At 40.5% G+C, this 13,753-nt stretch overlaps 1 protein-coding gene across 1 annotated transcript in view; it reads left to right on the top strand.

Annotated features, from left to right (window-relative positions):
* LOC110028552 overlaps window positions 1–13,753 on the top strand; it is a 187,969-nt gene that overhangs the window by 163,497 nt on the left and 10,719 nt on the right. The window lies entirely within an intron of this gene.

Genomic DNA, 13,753 nt, shown 5'->3' with positions numbered 1-13,753 from the left:
GACGACCAAGCAGCCGCACCATCAGGCCCCTGCGGCTGAATCCTCCCCTCCCTTTTCCTTAAATCAGGATTAAACTTGAAACAGTGCTCTTGATCATGTCCAAACATCTGACAATGTTTACAATAGGAAGGGTGTTGCTCTAAACTTACCTTCTGCCAGTAACCTATATGCTCCGAACCGATCCAGACCTCATCCGAAGGAGGTAAAGTGACATCCCTTTTGATCAGAACTCTAGCCAAGGAGGGTCACGTAAGGTTATACGTAGGAGCATCTAATTTTAGCAGTTTCCCAAACATAGCCGCTAAAGAGAAAAGAACCTCATGATTAAAAAGATGAACTTTCAGATAAGGGAACCTGATCCAGACAGGGATGACCAGAGCCTCTGCCTGGGGATCAAAACTAGAAGACCATTTTAGCACCTTCATCCCAACGTTCTCAAACCAAATCGTACGCCTAACAGCCGAGTGTAATCTTCCTCGTTCGCTAACTGAATCAAAATGTGTCTTCCATCCAGCGGACCAATTTTCCACTCTCCCGTGAGCTTCATCAACTCAAAGTGTTGTCTAAGAAAATCTAGCTTAGGAATACCATAAATGAACTTTCCGACTAGATGTCAACGACAAGAAGAGGCAAGTTCAACATTCTCAGCATCAGTGAGGAAGAGAGCAAACTTTCCCCCTTTCCAGTCGGGGCGGCGAATAAAAGGGGAGACAGAATCGAGCTCGAGATTTTTGTAGAAAACAGAGGGGAAGTTAGAACACCATCAGCGGTGACGCTAGCGTAAAAGCGAGGCCTCCGACTCGCCTCACCACGGCCGCCAGTCGTGACTGCGGCGAAAGAACGCACCATGACGAAGGATCACCCAAATCGCCATAGAAATGCAAACCCTAGCAGCAGAGACGGAGATATCCCGTTTATATGTTGGCTAGGGGCACACTCCAACTTAGAAACTTAATGGATGATACTTGAGTTACTTGGAAACTTAATGGATGATACTTGAGTTACTCCTGACAATGACACGACTCTTCAAAGTTTGTTATCTGGCTCCGCTCCTAAAACTAGAGGAAGAGGCATGACTAAACTGACTCGTCCCTAAGTACTTATTTTCTGCATGTTTTAAATTTGTTTTACTTTTTTTTGAGTCTATCTGTATCTTTTTGTTGGGTATTACTGTATTTTGTATCGTATGGGCAGGGTGCCTCTTTTGGGTTCTCTCACACAACTTTTATGTATCATTTCTATTTTAATAAAATCAGCCCTTGAGCTTTTCATAATATATATATATGTAGTCAATATGAATTCCTCTGCTAAGGTTTCGCTTGATGGTGAAAGCCAGTGTTAGCCTCCGACTTTCACTCCATCTTTCTCGCCGTGCTACTGTTCCTCAGGCTTCGGACGTAGACTCGCACGTCCTTGGTCGCGTCGCAGACTGCGTCGTTTTCCGTCGTCGTCTGCGTTCGAGTGCGTCGGTCGAGCCTTCGTCCCCAGTTGCAATTTGCATTCTCGTCTGCTACCTACCCTACGCTGCGATATTCCTGTCGCATTCTGTGGCCTTTTTCGTCTGCTTTCGAGATTTGTGTTCCCTGTTTCTAGTTCCGGTTTTGGGGAATGGCCCCGAGTTATGCGGCGGCTGTCTCCGGGGGTTCTACTCTGGGTGCAGGCGGCCGTTCCTGTTTCTTCCCTCAAGAATTTCATGATGCACATGAATCTGGAGGTGGATATACCTTTATTAAAATACTGGGAAGAAAGAATGACAAACCCGCTTTGTTTCTCACTGATGAGAAAACAAGTATATTGACTTCAGTATGTAGATATACTCTTGTTGGGAAATTTCTGTATGGAAATCCCAAGATTGAGATTATTAGAAAGCATTTCGATTCTCTTAAGCTCACAGGGAGTTAGAAAGTTGGTTCGCTAGATGACCGTCACGTTCTCATTCAACTCTCAAATGCCGCAGATTATACCCAACTCTTTGCTCAAAAATTCTCAAAATTGATAATCGTTTTATGAAATTTCTGAAATGGATAGTGGATTTTGATCTTAAATTGGAATCTCCTATTATCCCGGTTTGGGTTAATTCCCGCTCCTATTATCCCGGTTTGGGTTAATTTTCCAGGGCTCAAGGTGCATCTCTTCAATTATGAAACATTTTATATATTGGCAACTGCTTTTGGGAAACCGCTGAAGGTCGATACTCCCACGCCAGATACAACCAGGCCATCTGAAACTTGTGTGTTTGTAGAGCTCGACATCACTCAACCCTTTCCAGGGGAGATTTGGATTCTCCCCTCATCAGGGTTATTGGCAGAAGATTATGATGAGACCTCATCCCCAATACTGCTCTTACTGTGGAATGTTTGATCATAGCTCTTCATCCTATTATCGGTTGCATACCCATCTTCGGTCTGCTGTAGCCCCACCTCATGTTTCTTCTGCGGAGGTTATACCCTCTTCCTCACTGCCTGTGATACCTACTGCTATGCCCATGGTAAATACGGTGCAAAATGGTTTGTCTACTGATATTGTTTCGGAAAATGTTGATAAGGGTCGTTTCTTGGAGGAGAGTCAAGTGGTTGCCCCTGGAAGGCAGGATGTGGCCACTGCCCCTTCTTCTACTGGAGTGAACATATTACCCTCTCAGGCTCTGCCTACCGTGGAGGGTGCTCATGCTCCCCTCTATGAGGTGATTGAAGATAGGGATGAAGCGATCATTCACATTCAGATGATGGAAAAGGTGTCTCCTAATATTAATGAGGAAGATTTAGTGTCAAACACAAACCATCTTACTACAATTAATCAGTTGGTAGAATTACCTATTGAGAGGGCAGGTGTTTCTCAAGTTTTGGAAGACTGTCCTACACAAACTCAGGAACTCATCGTTGAAACTGTCTTTTCTTCTACGTCTGATCAGTCTTCAGAAGAAGAATGTCAAGTTGGCACTTCTCGGCGGAGAAAGAAGGTTGGGGACACTGTTCAGCTTGGAAACTTAATGGATGATACCTTGGTCACTCCTGGCAATGGAACAACACTTCAGAGTTTGCTATCTTGATCCGCTCCAAGAACTAGAGGAAGAGGCAGGTCTAAATTGTCTCGTCCATAAACCATAAACACTTGTTTTTGCATATTTTCTTTTTTTTTTTTTTGAGTCTTTTGTATCTTTTTGTTAGGATATTTTTGTACCATGTATGGTATGAGTAGGGTATCATTTATTGGGCCCTCTCATACAACTTTTTTGTATCTTTTTTTATTTCAATATAATCTGCCCTAGGAAATGTCCTCTGTTCTGATTTTGCTCTGCTAGGGTTTCGCCATTACGGCGAAACCTGGTATCTCTTCATCGATTTGCTCTTCGTCGTACCTCCTCTTCTTTGTTGTGCTTCGTGTGTGTCGTATGGTGTCGACTTGTCGCGCATCGTTCGGCTCGAAGGAGAGGTGTCGTGCGACGTCGCTTCTTTGTCGTGCATCTGTCAGCTGCGCCTTCTGCGGCTCTCGGTTCGCAGCTCTTTCACTCTTGAAGAACTTTACGTCGTGTGGCGTCACTTCTTCGTCGCGCCTCCTTTCTCAGCTATGCCTCTTGCGGTCTCCTGCGGCTTCGACTTTTGTGGCTCCATCTGCTCTGTAGCTTGTCGCTGTTCAACTTCCATGGCTAGTGCTCCTTCTCAACCATCGACTATTTCAGTTTTAAACCTTGGGAAAGCTTCTTTTGCTGATATGGTTGGCTCTATGGGATCAGATCAGTTTTTCCCTCAGGTTTATCATGAATCATTCGAAGGTTAGGAGTACTGCAACCTTATCAAGAAGACGGATAGGAAAAGTGGCAAACTGGCTATATTCTTCTCTAATGTTGAAGTTTCCAACTTGGTTAACAAATTCAAATTCACTTTCATTGGGAAGTTTCAATCGGGACATCGCAAAGTGGAGATCGTTCGAAAGGCTTTTAATGATCTCAAACTATTGGGATTTTGGAAGGTTGGCCTATTTGATGGGAGATATGTGATGATACAACTATCTAAAGTAGAAGACTATGCCAAAATATTTTCCAAAAAGTTTTTTACAATAAAGGAAAAATATATGAAACTGCTTAAGTGGTCTCTTGAATTTAACCATAGTCAATAACCACTTATAATTCCAATCTGGTTTAAACTACATAGCCTAAAGTTGCACTACTTCTACCATCAAGTCCTCTATTCTATTGGAACTACTGTAGAGAGACCTATGAAATTGGATACACCCACCTTCAATCTAACTAGGCCTTCGGTTGTAAGAATTATTGTTGAAATGGATATCACCCTCCCTGATGTGGACGAAATATGACTTGGTAGCCAATTATAGTAGAACAAAGACCCTATTACTGCAATCACTGTAAACTGTTTGGGCACACCCCTGTCAAATGCTTCAAGCTTCATCCACAGTCGAGATTGACAGGTCCTAAAAACATCATCCATGTGGAGGAAAATATAGCAGACACATAATTGATTAACGAGAATTTGACTCATTAGGTTATTCCTCACCAATCAGACCAGCAGCTTCTGCTTACTGTTTTTAAGGCAGCTCCTCAGATTACAAATAGTACGAATTTGGTCTTTGAGTCACTTATTGCGAGAGAAGGGATTACTCAAGTTACGGAGGAGTGTCAGGATCAAGGTATGCTGCAGGCTGAGTGGGATCAGCAGTTTACCTCCAGTGAAAATCCATCTATTGTTCGCACGGACTACCTCTGGCAGATGATTGGCAGGTTTATAAATCTAGGAAGAAGAAAAAATGAATGTTTGATCTCAGTAGCTCTCAGGAGTAGCTCTCAGGATGATTGTATCATTGTTTCGGGCGGAAGCCCGCATCTCAGTATGATGTTGAACTCCCTCCCTAAGTCCAGGGGAAAGGGAAGCGGTTTATCCATCAACTATACCCACCATGATTAGGAGTTATTTCTTGTTCTATTTTTGGAGAATACGTTTATAATCCCTGTGAGTGGGCTCTTTGTATTCACTCACCTCTTTTTTTTTTTTTAGAAAAAACACAAAGACAAATATATTAATACTGAAAAGATGCAGAAACGTTGTATGAGAGGGTCTAAAAAAAAGTCCAACTCACACAGTACAACTCACACAAAACTCAAATGAAGCAAAGATACATAAAGGTAAAAAATCAAAACGCGACAAAAGGACGCAAGTGCTAGAGACGCCTCACTTTAGTCTTCCCTCTCCCTCTAGTTCTTGGAAGTGTGCCGGCTAACAAATTAGAAAGGTGAGTATCATTGTCTGTAGTAACTAAAATATCATCCATCAGATTTCTAAGCTCAAGTAGGTCTCCATTCTTCTTCTTCCTCATGGATGTGTAGGCCTGTCATTCCTCATCCAATGATTGACTCATCTGATCAGTAGATTCTAACGTTGGTCGGACAGGTGTAGGCTATTGCACATCACGATCCCCATGAGCCTGAGTAACATTAACAGCTTGCTCAACCTAATGAGATAGTATTGAAGCAGTAGAAGTATTGTTACTTGTATTATCGGTGATATCTAGGGCAGGTGGGTTCTGAAGACTCACCCTCTCCCCCACGATAGGAGGTTCCAAAAACAACCACCTTGTTGTCTTCCTGCAGTTGTCTACCACCTCTCCTCCCCTCCCAATTTGTTGTCCCTTGCCACCAACCTTTCTCCTTGCTGTCATCATCCCGAGGACAGCCCACTTGCTACCTTTTTGCAATTCTAGCCTTCCCTATTGCTGCCATCGCTGTCATAGCCATCCCAGCACCCTCCTCCACCTCCTCTCAGCCTACTACCTTGCAACCGCAGCCCCATAAACCCTCGTCGTGATGCCTACCATTGTTCAGCGATTTCAGTAGCTTCCTCGATCCTTTATGCCATACTGCATCACTGTTGTAGCCCCACAACCCCATCACCTAGTTATGCTAGTGCTGTTCAACCATCCGACGTCGCCGCCATAGCCCGCTGCATTCCCTTTTTGCTGCTGCTTCACTATCCTACTCTCTAACCACCCTCTGTCGCCTCTTAAGTGGCCGAAATCTTTGCCGATCACCACAACCACCATCCCCCGTATCTTGCCCTAGCAGCTTTGTGTTAGCAATTTCAGTTTTTTGTGAGTCGGTTGTATTTTTCTATTTAAATTCATATTGATTTTTCTTTTTTTATGTTTGGCACTTTGAATGTCCACATATGGTATCTTAAGGCTATTGTGAGTCATGGTATTCAACATATTAAATGTAGGAAGAAGATAAGGCTCTAATTAATAGGCAAGTTGGGATCCTTGTCCATTATTGTAAATGATGTGGTTACCATATTCGTGGGGCTATTAGGATAAACACAAACATTCAGGATCCCTAAGAGATTTTTTTGGTTGGTTTTAAATTATAAGTGTAAACCTGTTCTAAAGTAAGTGGAGCAACAACCATCATGATTGAAGGTGGAATCTGATCATTTTATGCGCCTTCTACACCTACAAGTTTGATTTCTCAATTCCAGATGAGCATTGAAACATTCAAGCGTAATTTTGCTTAAAAATCTTGTAAGAGTGAAGGAATGCCTTCAACTTCTAACATCTTTCAATAGCCATGAGATGAGGTACAAATTTACGGCTCCTTTTCAACAGGAAGAGAAATGTCCAGTTCTAGTGGAATTTTGGCCATAGTTAGCCTAAAAAATTAATCCATAACAGCCTCAACCTGTAGCAACTTACTAAAATTACTAATCAGGAAGTATAAAGTGAATTGGTTGAAAAATATAAATTAAAACTAGAAAAGGCAATCCAAACAAGAATGATAAGTGGTTCCTAGAAAGAGTTGATCATTTTAGCATGCGCTTCTGAAAACCTTGGAATTGTAATATCGCCAAGAGAAGAGTCGTGTAACATGTTTCTAAGATACTCTTTTAATGATAAGTTGTAGGTTAATGACCCCCCCAACAGTGAAATCATCAATTGTGTTTAAGTTTAACATAATTTTATGAATAATATCCAAATTTGGGTTGGCCATAGGAACTTGCATACAATGGAGGAGGGTGACTTGCAAGTTCTGAAATCTCATCTTCGATGAAAATGAGAGCACGTTCGCCTAAAAAATTAAAGTTGTTTATATTGTGGTTTTGCTGAATCTTGCATAAAATAAAAAACAAGAAGTTTGGATGAAGCACAATGAATTCTCAATGCCCTCAACCCCCTAGCAACTTTTGTAAAGGATTGAGTGTGAGTAACATAAGGCACACAATCCAATGATTTGTAAGCGTAAGTAGGAGCCTCCATGAGGGCTCCCAAGATGAGGGATGACAGTAGTCGAAGACGCAAAATTGGGGTTTCAGTTGAAACCCTAAGGGCAATTGGTATGTGGAGTGGAGGAGCATCATTTGGGCGCAAAGAATGTGACTTATGGCGTCCCTAGGAAACACTTATTAGCCTATGGAAAAAAATACATTGGTAACATTGATTTTGATTGAGGTGTGAGTAGCTCAAGGAGAAACATCAAGGCCAAAACCCAAAAAAGTGTGCTAATAGTATTTGCTATGGATGCTAATGCCAAGAAAGGGTGCAGCGGCAAGGTGTGAGGCCACATATGTGGGTGCATGGGCAGGTCACCTACACACTCGAGCTTGTACACAGAGATATCGTAGGTTCAGAAAGACGTGCATCCACATAATTGGGCATGAGAACCCCACACAACCAGGATATTGTTGCGATGAGAGTATAGAGATATTAGGATCACAAATAAGGATAAGGGTGGTTAAACTATTACTATATTGATAGATAAATATTTATCAACATGAATGGTGACGCAAATTATTTTAGGGTCAAAGATTTGATAAGGTAAATCTAAGATAGATGTGCAAAGTCACACATACAAGTTCAAATTTGTAGACATGGACTTCTAATTTAAATAAATATTTATTATTTTAGATGAAAATTGGGAATATCATAAATCATGCAAATGATAATTTAATTATTTTCTAATTGTGCAACCCCTTTAGCCTAGTAGTGGGTGCCATGTTTCCAACCCTACGTATTTGTGCTCAAGGCCTAGCTTGACACTGGTGATGCTCGTGCCCACAAAACGGCGGGAACAGTTGTTCTTCAAAATGTGTAATTCTATATTGCAGAATCGACTACCGATCGCGGGACATCTATGGTTTGCAAATTCATGAGTATTGTTGGATCCTTCGCTCAACAAACCTTAATTTCTTATCCTTTTACCTATTTCAGCCTGAATTCTTTTCTTTTAGATTTATTTCATATTTTCTTCTTTCCAAGTAGGTTTTTTCTATAAGGGAATTTTTTATATCTTGTTGTTTTATTTTTTTTCAGTTATTTGCTTTGTTTGTGAGTTTTGAAAATTGTAGGCTATGATTTCTATCCTAATGAGTGTTGTATCATTTTCTTCTACTCGTGGTATGCCTATATCTTGTCTAAGAACAGGCGGTGAAATCTCCTCGTTACTCAAACTTTGTCGATTTGGAGTTCCCTTCACTTTTCTTAGTTGGGATAGCCTCCAACGATATGTCAAACCTGCTCTCGAACAACAGATTTATCGTTGTAATCCTTCCGAACATTGTCAACCACACATATCAGCCTTTCATTATTATTCCACAATCAGCTCTCCTTAAAATATGTTTCCCAAATATCTTCTAGGAGGGTATGAGATTCCTAGCAAGGTTTAGATTTTTTAGAGTTTTGTCTTTCTTGTGCCAATCCAAAATTCCAAAAAAATAAATAAAATAAAATACTACACCTAAATCATCCTTACCACAATTTCTAGCCCCGAGCCTAAAGTTTCAAAATCAACCATTCTTACCTCTGCAAAAAATTCTATCGAAACGCCTACTCCTAAAACCTTAACCCCTGATCAACCTTGATTGACAATCTTACAACAACCAAAAACTTGATCGAGATGAAAGGATATCTTGCCGCCAAGGAGAAACCCTCAGCGAGGTGTTCTGCAGCTTATTATGTCGGAGGTGCAGCAGGGTATCCTCCAACTTTAATAAAGGCTTGCCGCCTTTGAAAAGACACAATACGAGGATGTCATCCGTAGCCTAAACAGTGACTTATTAGATCGAGAAGTGGAATTAAATTCTTTCCACCAGCCAATTTCCAGTGATGAACTAATATATCGAAAATTTAGCATGGAATACAAAGAAGAAGCCAAGTTTTTTGAGAAAATGTTGATTTATAGGATTCAATGGTTACATGGATCTAGATAAGTTTATCAAGTGACTTCAGATAATGGAGCAAATCATAAAGCTCCACAACCTACGTCATAGAGACACTTCTATGGAGGAGTACACAACTAACTTTGATCAACTCATACTGAAATGTGAGTTGGTTGAACTAGAGGAGCACATAGTGGCAAGTTAATTTGGAGGATTGAGATCATCTATTAGAAATATGGTTCAGTTGCAGCCTTATTACTTAATGTACATACCCTTGCATTGAAAGTGGAGAAAGAACATCATAAGTTGATTGCCACACTTTACAGACAGAGTTCAATTATAGGATCAGGCAAGAGTACACACAGTGGAACATCCTAGCTTACCTCGCTAGAGGAAAAATCAGTTCAGAGTGGAGATAAGATGGAGACCTCTAGCACCTCCAAATTCATCCCAGCCAGAAGTGATTTAAGTATTATGATTTTGGGAACATTGCATTGTCGTTCACACATATTAGCCTTCTCTCGCTATTCTACAACTACCTCCCCTCGAAATCCACTTCCCAAATGCTTTCTAGGAGTCCTAGAACGATATCAGAGCATATTCAGATATGTGAGTAAAAAAATAAAAAACCTTCTAATATAAATCACATAAAAATTTAGGAACATAATAATAGAAGAACATGTTTGATTGGAAACACCATATATGAAATTGCATCAAATTTGTCATAACTCAATCACATGGGTAATCCAAATATTAAGTTTAGAGATAAGAATCAAAAATGTAAGAAACCACTAAATAGATGATCTAAGCCTCACGTCTCCTGGAACTTAAAAGGTTAAATGAAATTGCTTCTAACCAAAAATTCATTCGATCAAAATAAAATTCTAGTGGAATTGTTTTATACTTCCCATTATTACTGTTGTTTTTAACTACAAATCTCTTTCAATTTGAAAGATAGCCTCCTTAATTCTATCTCATAATCAAGAAATTCATAGAGTCGAAGACTTAATTCTTATAGCTAGAAACATAATAAGAAGAAGGTATGCAAGCTATCATTGCCAATAAACAAAGTCATAGAACAAGCAGAGCTGCAAGTTAAATTGTGGAGCTACAAGCTATGGTTTGTTATAGTACTTGAACAACTATAAACTGTTAATCATATAAATGTTACAAATTACCGGTTAGGATAACGGTAGAAGTCCTCCTATACTTCTATCGTACCTTGTTAATCTATTTGATTTGAAGAAGTTGACACTGCGGAGCTGACAGATACTTAGGTGGAGTACTTAGCATTATTCCATTTTGTGCTTAAGCACAAGCAGAGAGTTAGAACTGGGTAGCGATGCACTGAGGTAGTCACTAGTTGATCATTGAGATATAAGCTCCAGTCGTAGGCTTTGAGGTAGTGAATGAAGCTCCAGTCGTGGGCTTTGAGGTAGTGAATAAGCTATACGATACAGACGAGGATTTCAGGAAAATTTGGGAGCAGTGTCAGGAGAAGCTATCGGGCAGTATTACAACGCTGATGGATATTTGTTTTACCAGTGCAAGTTGTACATTTCTAGATATTCACGAAGGGAGTCCATTGTTCAGGAAAGCCACAGTGGAGGACTCATAGGGCATTTTGGCAGGGGCAAGATTCTCGCACTTATGAGAGAACACTTCTTTTTGCCCCGACTACCGAGAGAAGTGGAGTGACACGTCAGACAATGCAGTGTTTATCATATAGCAAAAACCACAGGCAAAATGTATGGTTATACACCCCCTTACAAGTACTAGAGGCTCCGTGGGTGGATATTAACATGGATTTTTTGTCGGGACTTTCAAGGACACAGTGGGATAAGGATTCAATCATGGTCGTGGCGGATCGATTCAAAGAAATGGTGCATTTCATTCCCTGCCACTGGACACCGGATGCATAGCATGTCACCGACTTGCACTTCAGGGAGATTATAAGGTTGCACGGGATACCCAGGACCATCACTTCTGACAGAGATGTCTAGCTATTGAGTCACGTCTAGAGGAATTTTTGGGGAAAACTAGACACTAAGCTTTAATTTAGTTCCGTAGCTTACCCGCAAACGGACGGTTAGACGAAGGTAGTAAAGAAGAGCTTTGGAAATTTGCAGAGATGCTTTCTTGTGAAAAATCTTAAGCAGTGGGATTTGATTCTCGCTTAGGCTAAGTTTGCGTACAACAAATCCGTGAGTTAAACTACAGCTTGCATGCATTTGAGATCGTGCACAGGTGCAACCAGCTTATCCCACTCAAATTGGTACCGCTGCTGCTGACATCCGAGTTTCGTGAGGATGTTGAGGAATGGGTTTAAACTCCATGAGGAAATAAAAAAATAGATCATTAAGCAGAATCGCAAGTTCCAGACACAAGCGAACAAGACAAAGAAAAAGGTGACCTTTAACGAAGGAGATCTACTGTGAATCTAGTTGAAGAAAGACATGTTCCTAGTAGGAGCACTAGGGAAACTCAAGTCCGGAGCATGTGGACCTTTCAGAATATTTTGGAAACTAAATGATAATGCATATAAAAGCAATCTAGCAGGGGATTACAATGTTTCAGTCACGTTCAATGTCTCGGAGCTGACACCATATTATGATGATTACAATGCTTATTGCTTCCTACCTCCTGTCGTCGGCTCGCTACCTCCCTACCTCTCCAACTCTAGCAGCCACCCTGATATCTCCCTTTTCCCTTCCAGATTCTTGTCGTCGGTTTGCTCCCTACCTACCTCTATCCTGTTCCCAGACGACATCCTCACCTGTTATCCCCTACACCCCTGTTTACGGCCGCCAACCTCCCTGCCACCTCCTTCCACTAGCTTTCCTCCACCGGCCACCTGAGATCTTTCTTCTCCCTGATTTCCGCCGCCAGCCACCCATCCTTTCCTATTCTACCCATCCACGTCCAAACTTGCCCTACTCAGCCACCAACCACCAAGCCTGACATTTGTCCCCGAATTTTACTTCTCGGCCCTAGATGGATCTTGATGTTTGTTGTGTTTTCATTTTTTATTTTTTTTCGAGTCTTGATTATAACCCTAGTTGTTTTGCTTGATCATATTTGATTTTGTTATTACGGTTTGAGTATTTCTGGTATCAATGGGTCACATGGGTGCGGAAAAAAATGTGGATTACATGCATAAATGATCATAAGCATAGGTTTAGTGAATATGAAGAAATTGATTGACATTGGTTTGTTGAACACATGGACAATGTAAGAATAGATCTGGTTAGCTTTGATGGCGGGTTAGAAGAGAGAATTATAAAGATTATATATTTACTGAATTTTCATTCTCATACAAGCATTTATACGCCTATATATAGGAAGGAGAATAGAACAGAAAAGGAGAATATTCTCATTAATGATGATATATAACATTAATAAATATTTCATCTCTCTTTTATAAATAGTTAGCCCATATTATAATTTAAATATGATAAAAGGAATGAATAGAGAAACAGATTTCATAAAACCCACCCAATATGGAATCTCATGAAGTCTGGACGATAATTAACCATGCTAGTGATATATATATATATTCGACAGATGATTAACAGGTTTACAAATCTAGGAAGAAGAAAAAAGGAATGTCAAATCTCAGTTACTCTCAGGATGACTGTATCATTGTTTTGGGTGGAAGCCCATACCTCAGTATACTACTGGACTCCCTCCCTAGATCCAGGGGAAAGGGAAGCGATATACCGACCGACTACACCAACCATGATTAGGAGATGTTTCTTTTTTGTTTTATTTTTTGGGGAATACGTTTGTAATCTCTGTGAGTTAGCTCTTTGTACCCAATCACTAAAACTTTTGTATCCTTACCTTTTTTTATCAATGAATTTTGCCTTTTCAATATATATATATATATATATATATCGCATAATATATACCCCTCCCACTACCGAAGACAATACTGTTTCTGTTCTTCCGACTGATGTATTGACAGATGGTTCACTTGGGCATCCTACAGTCTCTATCACTATTTAAAACAATACTGCAAAATCCTTACCTCCAAAGGATATTCTTCGGTCCAATAATCAGGATAGTATCGCAGCTCCACAACCTTAGGAAGCAACAGGTGCTGAGGAGACAGATTTATCATCTCTTCAGAATGAGAATGTTGTTACTATTAATCAAGAGTTAGGGGCTCATCCTCTTCTACATGCCCGACAATCTGTTGATCGCACTGATCAGATGAGTCAGTCTTCGGATGAGGGATGACAGGTATACATATCTAGGAAGAAAAAGAAGAATGGAGGCACACCCCAGCTTAGGAACTTAATGGATGATACTTTAGTAACTTCGGGTAATGTCACGACACTCAGCAATTTGTTAGTTGTCTCTGTTCCTAGAACCAGAGGCAGAGGCAGGACCAAGCTGGCTCGTCCCTAGCAACTGGTTTTCTGCGAGTTATGAATTTTAGAGTTTTATCTATGTCTTATCTTTTTAGGATATTAGTGTCTGTGTATCGTATGGGTAGGGCGTCTTTATTGGGTCCTCTCATACAACATTTATGTACATTTTCAATTTCAATAAAATTAGCCCTCGGGCGTTTCAAAAACAAATATATATATATA

Source organism: Phalaenopsis equestris, unplaced genomic scaffold (assembly GCF_001263595.1).
Source record: "Phalaenopsis equestris unplaced genomic scaffold, ASM126359v1 Scaffold000513, whole genome shotgun sequence".
Lineage (NCBI taxonomy): Eukaryota > Viridiplantae > Streptophyta > Magnoliopsida > Asparagales > Orchidaceae > Phalaenopsis > Phalaenopsis equestris.
Note: the sequence above shows the minus strand (reverse complement) of the source record. Positions and strands in the feature narration are given on the sequence as shown.